Source organism: Felis catus, chromosome B1 (genome assembly GCF_018350175.1).
Source record: "Felis catus isolate Fca126 chromosome B1, F.catus_Fca126_mat1.0, whole genome shotgun sequence".
Classification (NCBI taxonomy): domain Eukaryota; kingdom Metazoa; phylum Chordata; class Mammalia; order Carnivora; family Felidae; genus Felis; species Felis catus.
The window spans coordinates 51,350,415-51,364,866 of NC_058371.1; the positions used below are offsets into that span (position 1 = coordinate 51,350,415).

At 41.4% G+C, this 14,452-nt stretch overlaps 1 protein-coding gene across 6 annotated transcripts in view; it reads right to left on the reverse strand.

Moving 5' to 3' along the window:
• Window positions 1–374: 374 nt before the first annotated feature.
• Window positions 375–14,452, reverse strand: part of LOC102900749 (serine protease 55-like) — a 59,596-nt gene continuing 45,518 nt past the window's right edge. For 2 of the 6 annotated variants that reach the window (XR_006596557.1, XR_006596555.1), the window contains 3 exons: window positions 1,252–1,298; window positions 607–728; window positions 375–500 (listed from right to left, as the gene is read on the reverse strand). The gene's annotated coding sequence lies outside the window, so the exon portion shown is untranslated. Of the gene's footprint in view, window positions 501–606; window positions 729–1,196; window positions 1,299–12,969; window positions 13,115–14,452 lie in introns of all 6 variants that reach the window. The other 4 variants (XR_006596556.1, XR_006596554.1, XR_006596553.1 and 1 more) reach the window with 3 other exon arrangements.

A 14,452-nucleotide genomic window follows, 5' to 3' on the forward strand; every position in this document is an offset into this window, starting at 1 on the left:
GAAGCAGGCTCCAGGCTCTGGGCTGTCAGCATGTCAGATCATGACCTGAGCCGAAGTCTGATGCTTAACTGACTGAGCCACCCAGGCGCCCAGGATTCTTAATTGTTTTTTAAGTTTTATTTCTTTATTTTGTGAGAGAAAGAGAGAGAGAGAGTCTGGGAAGGGAGGAGAGGGAGAGAATCTCAAGCAGGTTCTGTGCTGTCAGTGCAGAGCCTGATGTTGGGCTCGAACTCATGAACCACGAGATCTTGACCTGAGCTGAAATCAAGAGTCACACACTCAGCCTACTGAGCCACCTAGGTGCCCCTGTATTTGTCAGGATTCTTAATACCATACACCTTTAAAAAGTGAAATTACTAAATAAATATATATTATACTTTTAAATCAGACTTTTAAAAACGACTTTATACTTTGTACACTTCGAAAAGCCACTGATGTGAACCACAAAAGACTTGCCCAGTTTGTTGAAAGCGTTTCTGCTGTGATCTCAAGGGCCAGCCCTGTGGGGGGAGATGATTTTTGTTAATACTGTATTATTCTGTTCAGGCCGCCATAACAAAATGCCACAGACTGGGTGGCTTATGCAACAGAAATCTATTTTCTCACAGTTTTAGAGGCTAGAAGTCTGAGATCAAGGTGCCAGATTATTCTGTTCCTGGTGAGGGCCCTCTTCCTGGCTTGCACATGGCCAACTTCTCACAGTGTCCTCAGCTGGCGTTCCTCAGTGACTGTTCATGGAGAGAGGGAGAGATTCAGAGAGAGAAAAGGGAGAGAGCAGGAGCACATATTCCAGTGTCTCTTCTCATAAAAACACTAATACTGGGGCACCTGGGGTGCTCAGTTGGTTGAGCATTGACTTTGGCTGTCATGATCTCATGGTTCATGAGCTCGAGCCCTGCATCAGGCTCACTGCTGTCAGTGCAGAGCCCGCTTCATATCCTCTGCTCTCCTCCTCTCACATACTCTCTCTCAAAAGCAAACATTTCAAAAAACACTAATCGTACCACATCAAGGCTCCACTCTTATTACCTCATTTAACCTTAATCAGTTCTTTACTATTACTTGTAATTACTAGCCTTACTTAGTGGGACCCATCATCAAATAACAGCCACACTGGAGGCCAGGGTTCCAGCATATAAATTCTGAGCCCATAACACAGAGCAGACAGGACTCCAGTGCCCCCAAGGCCACAGTACCCATTGGGGTTCTTGCTCAGGTACTGCTGGTGGTAATCCTCCCAGTAGTTTGTACCTCCTGGATGTCAGTAGTGATCAGCCATAGCCATGCTCTGAAAGAACCTGTAGAGAGAAAGACACCATGAGGACCGGATGCCGGGCAGAGAGGGTCCCAAGGAGGGATGGGAGGCTGGGCTGTGAGGGAGGCAGGCACATGTGGCTTGGGGTGTGCAGTGGGTCTTTGCAGGCCTGTAACCTGTGGCTTCCCAGCTGGGTTATTCTGGGCACGCTCTCACTGGCCTGTGCCTCAGGTGACTGGGGTTTGAAATCTGGTTTCCTGACTCTAATTTGTGCACTCTACCCATCCCACCACTGCTGCCCCTGGTACATGCTAGGAGCCCTGGTTTGGAACCTGTGGGTCTATATGAAAGGGACCCCAGTGCTTCTCAGGGTAACCAGCAGGGACATGGGGCTCCCTGGCTGCCCTGGGAAGAATGGGCATCCCTGAGGGCGGTAAAGCAGGGCTGCGGTTGGAGGGGATGAAAGGGCAGGGGCAGGATGAGGCTGGGAAGGCTACAGCCCAGCTCAGTGCTGTCCCCTCTGCAGCCATTTCTGAACAGGCCCCCTGTCCACTCACAACTGGAAGGAGGAACACTGACTCGCTGTGGTTCTAGGGAGCATGGACTCTGTCAGGACGCCTTGGAGAGCACAGGCTTATGTGGGTCTCCAGACCCAGGAACCTGGGAGTGAGGTCAGAGGAGGACATGGCCTGAGGGCCTGTGTCGGCTCATCACTGTCCTCTGTGACCTACTTTAAGGCCTGGTGGCATCTGCTGCCAGGGAAAGAAACAGACACATAAACACAAGTGGGGGAGGAGAGCAGAGCTATTTGGGGCAGGAGACAGATTAAGAAATAGACATTGTTCCCCATGGATCTTAGCCTGTTTCCTTTCCCTTTTGGATTTCAGCTGTGCCCTGATTCTTTCTTGTTACAGGCTTCTTGGAGCATCTGGGCACAAGGTTAAAGAGACTCGACCCTGTTATGCTGACTCCCATTTTGGACAAGGGCACACGGTGGGTCCTCAGACTTGTTTTTCCACGAGGAAAACTGCCTGTTTGCTGATAGCTCATTGGTATTTTGGAGGTGAAGTCTTTACATCTGTCAAAAAGGGTGGGTGAAATCTTTGTGTTCTGCATCATTCCACTGCCAGGCTTTCCACTGAGCATTGTAATAACTTTCTGAATTTCCTTCCAGCCCTCTGTTGGCTCTAAAACCACAGGCCAGCTATTAAGGGAGATAACCCTGAGCATATAAGTTAGGAAGAGTCCCAGAAGGAAACAGAACTCCACTCAGAAGGTTCAAATGAAGGTACTTAGTGAAGGAACTAAGAAAGAGTTATGGGCATCTTAAAGGACCCACATGTAGAAGGCGTTCAAGAGACAGGTAACAGCAGTGAGTCACAGGGGCAAGGAGAGAAGGTATACTAACTGGAATCCAGTGAGAACAGCAGGTGTAGAGGAGGGGCACAGAGCAGGAACTGAGTCAAGGAGGGTCTCCGCCACTGGCAGCACAATGTCTCAATGGGAAGGGAGAGGGAGGAAATACCCCTAACCTTCTCACTTCCTGCCAGTATCTCCCATTGCTGAGGGCAAGCCAAGTGACCTTTAGTATCCCAAGTGACTCAGTGCCTAGAAGTCAGCCTACCAGGACTCAGGGAAGGACAGTCATTAGATCTGCAGTAGGGAAATGGGGTACAAATGGAAAATAACTATACAGAGTCATCTAGTGCTTTATCCCAGAAAGCAGAATTGAAAGCTATAAGGGCATTCTTATTTTAGGGCTCATAAAGATATCAAGCTACTCATTAAGCTTTTTCATGTATAATATACTGTGCTCAGGACTTTGCCAGTGTTATATTATCTCATTTAACACTCATAGCAATTGTCTAAGGGAATTACTCTTCTTGCTTTCCACATTCAGTAGAGGATATTCCAGATATTGCATATTGATATTTAGCATCATCTCTGCCTTTCTAAACTCTCCCAAAAATTATAGAGGCTGAAACCTTGGGATTACATGTCTGAGAACTCCAGCAGCTTTCAAATTTGGATCCTTAGCCAAATTTCAGGAGGCAGAAAACAGGGAGAAACCATAATTTTCTCATAGCAGCTGTGTACAGGCATGCAGATTTTAGCAGATGATAGTTGTGAGGTTTTTGCCATCAGCTTTGGGCATCTGCCTGAAAATTGTCACTCTAATGCTGAAGAGAATAGTAAGATCATTGATTTTGGGGGAACAGTAATTTCCCATGATTTTTGAAATTTGCTAAGCTCTGGAAAGCAAGCAACTGTTTTTCCTGATGTTTGCACTCAAGCCCTTTTAATTGTTCTATAAACATCTATGTCTATGTCCTAAATCCCTTTCTGCTTGAGATAGTGTTTTCTGTTTTCCTCATAGAATCTTGACAGATGCAGCATTTGGTACTGGAAGTGGTTCCAGGAAGTTCAGCTACAAAGATGGAAATCCAAGATGCATTGTCAAGGCCTGGTTTGATTTGAATGCAATAATGACCTCGTCACTAGCAGAAAATGGGGTTCAGGGAGTCCATGGTATGCAATGTCAGAACAGTTTCTCAAGTCATTACTTGTCATTCCTGGAATCAGTTACCTATTCAAAGAGACCAAGTGAATTTTGTGATAGAATGCTCTGGTGGAAGAGAGAAGTGCAAGGGTTAGTGTAATGGAATCCAATGGATGGCTTACAGAAAAAAAAAAAATTGCCCTTAAAGAATCTCTTATCTATTGTATCAAAAATATGATCCAGAGTAAGTCCTGTAGGTGGCAGAATTACAATACAACTTGAATTCACAACTTTTTTAGATGTTCATGTGAAAAGTGATTAATTGGTAAAGAAGATGACCACAAAATTTGCCATGGGATATTTGGATGCATAAAGATAAATCAGTGTATTTTAAAACCCCAAATCCCACTGAGCATGCCTTTCTATCAGAGGCAGCACCTCCACGCCCTTCTGGGAAGGCCTTTTGAAGCTGGTAATGACTTAGCTGAAATAATTCTTTGTCCATGTAATGCTGATTCTCTACAACCCACTCCTACCACTTTTGGTCAGAACCAAAAGTAGAATCATCAGTAGACTTTATAGGGGATAAGTTCAAATCTGACCCAGAACATAGTATGCACTAAAAGAACTATGAGCTCCTGGGTGGCTCAGTTAGTTAAGCCTCTGACTTCAGTTCAGGACATGGTCTCATGGTTCGCGAGTTCAAGCCCCACGTCGGGTTCTGTGCTAACAGTTCAGAACCTGGAGCCTGTTTCTGTCTCCCTCTCTCTCTGCCAATCCCCTGCTCACATTCTGTCTCTCTCAAAATATTAAAAAAAAAACTGCAACATTCTGCTAATGTATATCTGTAGAAACCTGAGGATTATATGTGAGAATGGATTCTAAAGAGGTTAGGAGAGGGATAAAGTAAAATGTGATTGGATCAAATTTACCAGTCTAGATGAACTTGAGAGAAATTCTATATTCAAATGAGTTAGCTGAAGCAGCTGGAATGGCTCTGGCTGTTTGGTTGGAAAACTAAAACCTTGGACAAATAATGGCCTGTATGAAGTGGAAAATCCTTTGCAGAATATAAAAGAAAATGAAAGCCTTGGATAGGAATATCAGAATGGATTTATTAAGTGTGACCTGATTAGCCATCCTCTAACTCTATCCCTTATATGAGTCCTCAGGATTCTGTGTTTAATTAGGCATTGAAAAATAATTCCCATGAGAAGCATCAGCATCTTCATAATACCTTGTTGTGACCATCATCTGCATGCTGAAGATGCTGTGACACATGAACCATCTGGGGAAGATTGACTACACTTGGCCCCTTCTTCTGTGGAATAGGCAGCGATTTTTTATCATAGTAATAGAAATTTATTTTTGTATTTGGATGTACCCACCTTGACCACATATTTCTGCCACCCCATCACACATGACTTACTAAATGCTTAGTTATTCAGCATATGGTTTTCCATTTGGCATAACTTCTGACCAACTGGTTATAATGCAACAGAAGCGATGCCTGTGAGATTCACTGATCTTAACATGAATCCCACCACCCAGAAGCAGCATGCCTGCCAGAACAGCGGAATGGCTTACTGAAGTTTCCATAAGTGAGCCTGCTGAGATCTAACAACGTATGAGGTTGGAGTGCTCTTTTATAAGGTATAGTATATATTAAAAACTAGTTTCAACAGATTGCACCAATTCTCCTATGGCTAGAAAACATGGGTGTGTAAATCAAAGGATAAAAATGGGCCTGACTCCAATCACTAGCCACCTAATGATCCATTCAAAAAATGTACTTTGTTTCACACAACGTTGAGCTTTCAAGGCTTAGAAACCTTAGTTCTCAAAGGAGGAGTGCTTCTGCTTCCAGGGGACACAGTGGATCTATTGACCTGTGAATTGAGACTGCTACCTGGCTGTGTGGGGCTTTCCATGTCATTGAACCAAGAGACAAAGAAAGAAAGAGTTAATGTGTAGACTGAAATGATCGACCCCGACTATCAAGAGAAGAACTTTATTGCAAGTAGAGTTTAGACAAGGAGGAGTCTGTGAAATCCTTCAGAGATGCTCTTAGAATTTCATTATCCAAAAGGAGAAATGGAAAACTATAGCAACTCAATACCGGCAAAACCACCAAGAGCTCCGAAATGAAAATTTTGGTTACACCACCAAGCAAAGAACCACTATCAGCTGAGCTTCATTCAAGGTGGATGAAGGAATTCACACATACTGGCTATGGCCCAGGTTGTATACTCAAGAACTGTAGTAGCTGCCTAGATTTTCATATTTGTATATGCCTATTTCCCTTTTTTCATTCCTTTTCCAGGTGTTGGTGATCATTAAATTTATTATTTAGTCTTTAGAAATAAGATTGGGATGGCCAAGGAGGTGCACCATTCAGATCTGCTTTGAGAGAAAGTGGTGCAGGGAGTGTAGTTGATAGCTCTCAGCTGCTACTCCTTTGAATCCATCATGGCAGTCAGGGTGAAAACACCCTTCTTTTGGGCTGCACCCAGGCAATGGCTGAGAGTGACATGCAGAGGATACTAGATCAGATCCATTACTACTACTCAATGTGGCAATCTTTGTTCAAGATCTCCCATCAATTTGATCAAGACTTTCTCAGACCTGCAAGAGGGTTTGAAGACATCCTGCCTACTGTCACTTCCTCGCGTTTTATTCTTCCTAGGTACTTTCCCCAATAAATCCCTTTCACATATAATTCTGCATTAGCATCTGCTTCTTGGCAGATCCAAAGTGACACAAAGACATAAGTGGGAATTTCTAAAGGAGAAATGATTATCACCCAGAGATGGATGATGTGATTTATGAGACTTTTGCTTCCCACTTTGGGGAAAAGGATCAGATTGCTTTTGTTTATATGAAGCATATTTGTATTATGCTTAGCAAAAGACCGCTATTGTTTTTATTCTTATTTTCTAGAATTTTTAACATAGTAGAAGGTTGCATGTGTATGCCGAGAAACCAAAGTGGTGTGGGTTTGGTAGATATAGTGTCTAGTAGCATTTGAAATTCAGTTCCCTAAAGCCTAAATCTCCATTTTTCTGTGTCATGAGATCTGGAAGCCTATGAATTGCTATTCCCAGCTCCCTTGCACTGACAGTTTCGATGTGATTCAAGGTCCAATGAGGTACACTTGCTAATACTTGAGATGCAGAAGGAAGGCAGTTGCAGTGGCAGCTGAAACTGGACTCCAGTAGAGTCTAGTTTTTACAGTGGCCTAACTCTTCATTCCCTCCTTGTCTTTAGCCTCAGAGCTACAAGACAGCTGGGCAGGTGAAAGAGGAAGCTGTTTTCTGCTTCTTCCCAATTACTGGCTGCAGCACCAGCCTCTTGGTCTCAGGTCAGAGCCACAAAGATGTGGCCTGAAAAGTAGCAAGAGACCCATGACTTCTGCTTATAAAATCATGGGATAATTGGAGAAACAACCCCATAACTAAACCTGCTTTCGTAGTGAGTTTCTATCTGCTACCTTTACCCCGCACTGTTTTATTCTCTTACCCTTATTTTCTCTTTAACCATCTCTCATAAGTACTAGTTTTACCATTCCATATGCATTTTGCTTTCAAAGTGAGAAGAGATTATAAACACTTCAAATGTCCTTCTTTTCTCCTTTTCATTTACTTTGATAAATTATGGTAAGGTATTTAAGACAAAAATGGGACAAATAATAATATAATAAACATCATGTATACTTCACACTTTAAGAACAAAAACACTATGAACCCACTTGAAGGTCTCCGTGGGTCTCTCCATCTCCTCCAGTCATAGTAAATGGCCTGAACTGTGTATTTATATTTCCCTTGAATTTATAATTTTTCTATATCTGAATATATACTAAGCAATTGTAATGTCTTGCATATTTCAAAAATGTATAGAAAGGGTTATCATAGTTAGCATATTCTTCTGCACCTTGCTTTTGCCTGTGATTGTGAACTATGTTGATCAGTTTAACTCTAGTTCCTGTATGTTATCACCTAAATGGTATTCTGTTGTATGGCTATACTAAAACTCAGTTATCTGTGCCTATGATGATGAACATTTATGTTTTTCTCTAATTTTTTATTACACACTGTGATGCTGTAGATATACCTACATAAATGCCTTCTAAGTTTTAAATGATATGTTTTTAAATATTAAAAAATGTTAGTGAAGATCTATTAATGATAAACCATTTTTAAAATCTGTTTTACATTAATGATTTTGGTTGTCAACAATTTAAATACTTTTTGGTGTCAACAATTTAAATATGGTGGTTATTTTCTCTCAGCACTTTGGTGATTCCATTATCTTTAGGCTTCCATTGTTGCTGCTGAGAAGTCTACCGGTTTGCTGTATTTTTATAAGTACATTTTCTCTTGTCTGTGCTGATTTTAAGATTTTCTCTGTCTCTGTTATTTTGCCATTTCACTAAAATGTGTTTGTCTATAAATTCTGCTGCAGGTTTGAGCTTTCCTGAATTGGTGGATTAATTTCTTTCATCAATTACAGGAAATTCTTGGTCATTTGATTCATTGACTATTTCCCTTTCTCCATCTTTTCTATTCTCTCCTTCTGAAAACTTCAGTAGCCATATGTTAGAGCCTTTCAATTTATCTTCCTTGTTTTGTAACTTTTTTCTCACATTTCTCATGTGTTGTTTTGTTTTTTTTAGCATTCCACATAATTTCTTTAGATCCATCTACTGGTTTACTGATTCTATTTCTTTTTTCTTTTTACTTTTTTTAAAGTCTGTTTATTTTAAGAGAACGAGCGAGACAGCACAAGTGGGGAAGTGGGGAAGGAGGAGAGAGAGAATCCCAAGCAGGTTCCGCACCATCAGTGCAGAGCCCAATGTAGGGCTTGACCTCTCAAACCATGAGATCATGACCTGAGCCAAAGTCAGATGCTTAACCAATAAGGTGCCCCAACTGATTCTACTTATTTCCATAAATTCTATTTGATTCTTTTTTGATTTTGCCTGGCCATTTTTTGTAGTATTTTGTTTGTAGTCTCAAGTTTTCAATTCCTTCCTTTTTGTAATGTAATTATTTATATTCATTATCTAATAACTTAAATATCTGAAGGCTTTAGGTATACAATCTTCTGTTTTTCCTGCTCTTTCTCATGGTGGCTTGTTTCCTATATGAGTTCAGTAACTTTGCATTTTGAACTCATGACTGGCTAAACTTAATCTGTGGGCATCTGTAAGGAACTCTGATTAGAGCTGCCAGTTTAGGGGGAAAAAACAAGATACCTAGTTAAGTTTGATTTTCAGATAAACAATACTTTTGTGTGTATTTCTCAGATATGTCATGCTGCATACTGAAACATTTTTTCATTGTTTATCTGAAATTCAAATTTAACTTTGTGACATGCATCTTATCTGGCAGCCCTACCTATGCTGAACATACAAGTCTCTAGAGGAGAGTCGTTCTTCTTTCTGAGAGATTTCCTGGGATACACACAACTGGGACCACTTTAATTTTTCACTTTGGTATTTTCTGGGCTATGTACAAAGTTAACTTGGAGCTGTAACACACTTATGAGGATAGGGTCATGTTTACCATTTCTCTGATAACCCTTCCCCATCTGTTACTGAAGCTAAAACAAAGAACAATCTTTTGCCAGAGGAGTTTTTTGTTTTCCTAGCCTACACTTTCCCTGAGCTTATAAGTGTCCATTCTTTAAGTGTCCCTGTAAATGTCCTTTCTTTGCAAATGGTTCTCAGTTCATACAACCTACCTTCCAAAAGCTCAAGTCTTTGTCCCCCACATGACCATTAAAATTCAAGAGTCTAGATTTATGCAACCTGTTCATATAATGTAATTCTTTAGACCTCTTGTTGGCCTTTAATTCTGGATAACAACTCTGGACTCCTTCTGTTTTGTGTTTGACTTCCTAAACCCTTCCTTACTTTCTTATGGGATCGGCTATGCACTTTGAAGGATGTTTGTTGAATTTTAGCCTTCATTTTTAGATATTTGCTAAAAAGAAAGTTTTTCAAATTTTCTTGTAGCCCTTATCACTTCAAAAATGTTTCCTTTTTATTTCCTTTAACAAATGTGAGAAAGATGCCAAAAAATGAAATTGATCTGAGAGTCAGGAAACATGAATTTTAGTCCTGCATTTGCTAATGATGTTTAACAAAGCTTTGCCTTTGTTTTTGAGACAGAGACAGAGCACAAGCAGGGGAGGGGCAGAAATAGAGAGAATGAGACTCAGAATCCAAACCAGGCTCCAGGCTCTGAGCTGTCAGCACAGGCTCTGAGCTGTCAGCACAGAGCCTGATGCAGGACTTGAAGTCACAAGCTGTGAGATCATGACCTGAGCCACAGTTGGACGCTTAACTGACTGAGCCACCCAGGCACCACAAGCCTTGCCTTCTTTGGAGCTCAGTTTCCTTAAATGTAAAAGGAAGGTTAGGATTGATTTCCATCAGTGTTTTTCAAATGGTGATTCACATTTCACATCTTATTATTGAGTCATGGTATCAACTTAGTGGGTGGTAACTAGCATATAGGAGGGATATGTATCATTTCATGAAACTTTAGCTTCAGGTGTGTGTGTGTGTGTGCACGCGTGTGTGTGCACACACACACGCATGTGTGTGTTCTAGGCCACGATACTCCATACTGTGGGTTACTCAGGATACCATCATAGGCATTGATTCCCTGTATTGATTAGAATCTCCACTGCAGTGAATACTCTCTAGTGCGCATTTATGTGAAGCACAAAGGTTTCTCCTCAGGTCCATCCACCTCCTTTTTAGACCTAGACCTTTTTAGACCTTGACCTTTTTACCTTAGGTATTTCAATCTTGCCTTTTCCAAGCCCTTGACCAGCAAGCTAAGCTGTTCACCACTGCCCATAAGGTCTTACTTAACACTATCTATTTCTCCATACAAAGGAGATGACCAAGTGTACTATTCAAAGCTCTGCCCACAGGGTTATTTCCCCTCCTTGTCACGTCAAGGCCAGTCCTGAGCAGGTCTGTATTGCAGCCTAAGTCCATCTTCAGGGCTCTCTGTGGAATGAGGACTGAGGGTTTTTCCTCTGTCATCATCTGGCATAGGGCTTCTTATTAAGTCAATACATAAGTTGAGAGAGCAGTTTTGTTGCAACAGAGGTAGGTGACATAAAGACACAAGTAACCTGTTCATGTTACTTAGACTTGTTTGAGCTCAATCCTGAAGTTTCATCAGAAGATGGAGTGTTTCTGGTCTGCCAAACCATGTGAATTGGTAGGTTACGATAGGTTGTTCTTGTCTCACAGTTACTTGGTGTCCAAGGCTAGGTGCTCACTCTCTACTAGGACTCCATAGCACAGCAGGAATTGTTTTACAAATTCTCTGCTGCAAGAGGCAAATTGCTTCAGATCCATAACAGTCTACAATTCTCCTGTTCTGGCTTGACAGAGACTCCCTACAATGTCCATATCTACCGTAGTAACATGAGCACACACAGATACTAGACTGGGGTGGGGAACTTATAGTGGAGAAGTATTAGAATACATACAATCCCCTGAACTCTCATTACTTTAGGCTGGACACAGTAAATAGTATGGTTAGTGTTCCAGGAGAGAGGAGTTCCATGACCATAATTATCTACATTTTTACAGAATGGGGGAAAGCAAGGAACATCTCTGGGATTATGTAACACTGGAAGCTTCATGGGTTGAAAAGTGACCTTGTTTGAAAAGAGGAGTTTAGGAGTTTAGTAACCCAGTAAAGAGTTAGCTTCTTCCTCATTGAGCTAACTCAGACCTACTAACCCAGGTCTCTGTTGAGCTCCCAAAAACAGGAAGAAAATGAGCCTTCAGGGCCATTCAAAATTGGATCCAGGGCCATTGGATCTATTGGCCATATGACCAAAGTGACAGGTCAGTTTGTACTGCATCTTGAACTCAATGCAATATCTTCCCTTGCTTTGAGCCCCACAATCAACTGAAAACCTTCTGAGGCACTGATAAATGGGTTGGATCATTATTTTCAACTATATTATATGCTATCTACAAAGTCTAAGGAGGACCCACCAACTGCTGGTGATAGGAGCAGTTATAGGAGGTGTACAGTGCAATAGGTTGTCCCTTCTCTTAGAGTGGATTCCCCAAGGATGTCTAGATCATTGGACCCCTAAAAGCTTTACCAATGTATCAGGCCACTGAATCTTTATCTTTCATCCTCTGGAGTGATGTGTCTCATCTGGGCATTCAAAGTGCTTTCCACTTCCTATTTCCCAGGTCTGATAAGCAAGATGACATCAATATAGTAGGTTAATGTGATACTTTATTTGTGACAGAGAACAAGACAATTAACATGGTCTTGGGCCAAGACAGTGGATGTGAGCTACTATACTTCTGGACCTGGAGTCAATGCAAACCAATTTTAATCTTCCTTCTTAGAGTAAATGGCAAAGAAGGCATTTTCCAGATCAATAACTGCATACCATGTGCAATGTAATAACGATGCCACATGAGGCATAACAGCTCAATTGGGGCTGCCAATTGATAAAATGTATGACAGTACATCATTGTCTGCCATGATTCATCTGGATTTCTGCAGAGACCATATCTGTGAACTGAAAGGCACTGATATTGGCAATTCCACCTAGGATGCAGTACTACTTCTGGTTAACTACCGTAGTGGACATTGTGATGTGATGCTCAAATTCCCCCTTCAGGAATCTCTTTGACTTATTTCCTTGACTGTCAAGTCTCTTTGGGAATTGCTGTGGCTGAACAGAGCCTCTTAACCCAAGGTCATGATTATTTTCCAAAGGAAGCCCACATTGAATGACTGATCAATGCAGGGCATATAAAATTCCAGCTTCCTCACCTGGAAAACTGTGGAAGGTGATCCCAGCTTCAGAGGACCTCATGGGGTTGCTGAAGCCTTCACTGAAATTGTATCACAGACCAAGTTTTCCTTTATCTGTTCCTGCTTCCTTCCTTCTGCTGGTGTTTATCTTGAATGCACTCCCTAATAAATCTCTTGCATAGTCTCATAGTCTATGTCCTAGGGAGCCCAAACTACGGCAACTTGATCTTGATCTTGATCAATAGGGGCATTATCAGGTTTTTTTAAAACTATAAATAAAGGTTCCAGAGAATGAATAGAAGGATTCTGCTGGCTATTAAGTATAGCCACCTTTGTTTGCACCCTAAAACCAGGAAAATGAATCTATTGGTTGGGGTCCATAAATCTGTTATACCCACTTTGACTCAGACTTGGCCAGGACTATAACAGGGAGGCCATAATGACATTTTGGGTCCCTAGTAACAGTATCATCTCCGATGACTTATCCAACAGGCTTTGAAAGATCTGAGTATTCTTTTTTCCCCCAGAGTATTCACTTTCCCCCTGATAAGTGAAAAAGGTATTGACACAGGAAGGGATGAAGGACAGGGCCAATTCAGTCTGACACAATAAGCATGAGAGTGTATAAAAGAACTAAGGGTAGGAGGGAAATTATTTTATACTGAGTGGGCAGGGAGGTTCCCTCTGAAGAAGTGATGTTTGAAATGAGACCTGGCTAATAAGTAGGAGTTAGCATAGGGAAGGCTGGTGTAAAGAATGCTTCAGGCAAAGGACAAGCTTGTGGAAAGGCTCTGGAGGAGAAAAAGAACATAGCCCATTAAAAGAATGAAAAGATCAGTGTGGTCAAGCCTGGTAAACGAAATGGAGACAGCAGTGGAGATATGGGATTTGTGGGCTACACCAGGAATATTCAGAGTTACTGTCAAAAAGTTTGAGTGAAGAAAAGGTTTAGGCTATCATAAGCCTTTGAGAAATGTGTATAAAATAAAACATTTGGGCAAATGTCTGTTATCCAATTTAAATAAAGCTCCATTACTTCAACTTAAGAGCTCCCCTATTTAATGACATAATAAAGTATGAATAAGCCTCTCTTAGAGAAGCTACAGCTTTTACAAAACCCTAATATTTCCTTTTGGGTCATCTTCTTAAATATCATCCCCCAAATAATGTCCATTTTCATATTCCACCTATCCTGAAAGCAACACATACTTCAGGAAAGTCTCTCTCCTTCCTGGCCTTTAATACATGATACCCGTGCCTCTCTTAGTATACAGAAGACTTCATACTACAAAATGATTTATTGATATACACGTAGCACAACCATTCTTTTTTTTTCCAATATATGAAATTTATTGTCAAATTGGTTTCCATACAACACCCAGTGCTCATCCCAAAAGGTGCCCTCCTCAATACCCATCACCCACCCACCCCTCCCTCCCACCCCCCATCAACCCTCAGTTTGTTCTCAGTTTTTAAGAGTCTCTTATGCTTTGGCTCTCTCCCACTCTAACCTCTTTTTTTTTTCCTTCCCCTCCCCCATGGGTGTCTGTTAAGTTTCTCAGGATCCACATAAGAGTGAAAACATATGGTATCTGTCTTTCTCTGTATGGCTTATTTCACTTAGCATCACACTCTCCAGTTCCATCCACGTTGCTACAAAGGGCCATATTTCATTCTTTCTCATTGCCATGTAGTACTCCATTGTGTATATAAACCACAATTTCTTTATCCATTCATCAGTTGATGGACATTTAGGCTCTTTCCACAATTTGGCTATTGTTGAGAGGTAGCACAACCATTCTTACATGAGATTTAGAACTGTCTACTTATCTCCCATTACAAAAGAAGATTTAAAGTTACCCAGGAGTAAACCCTGAGCAC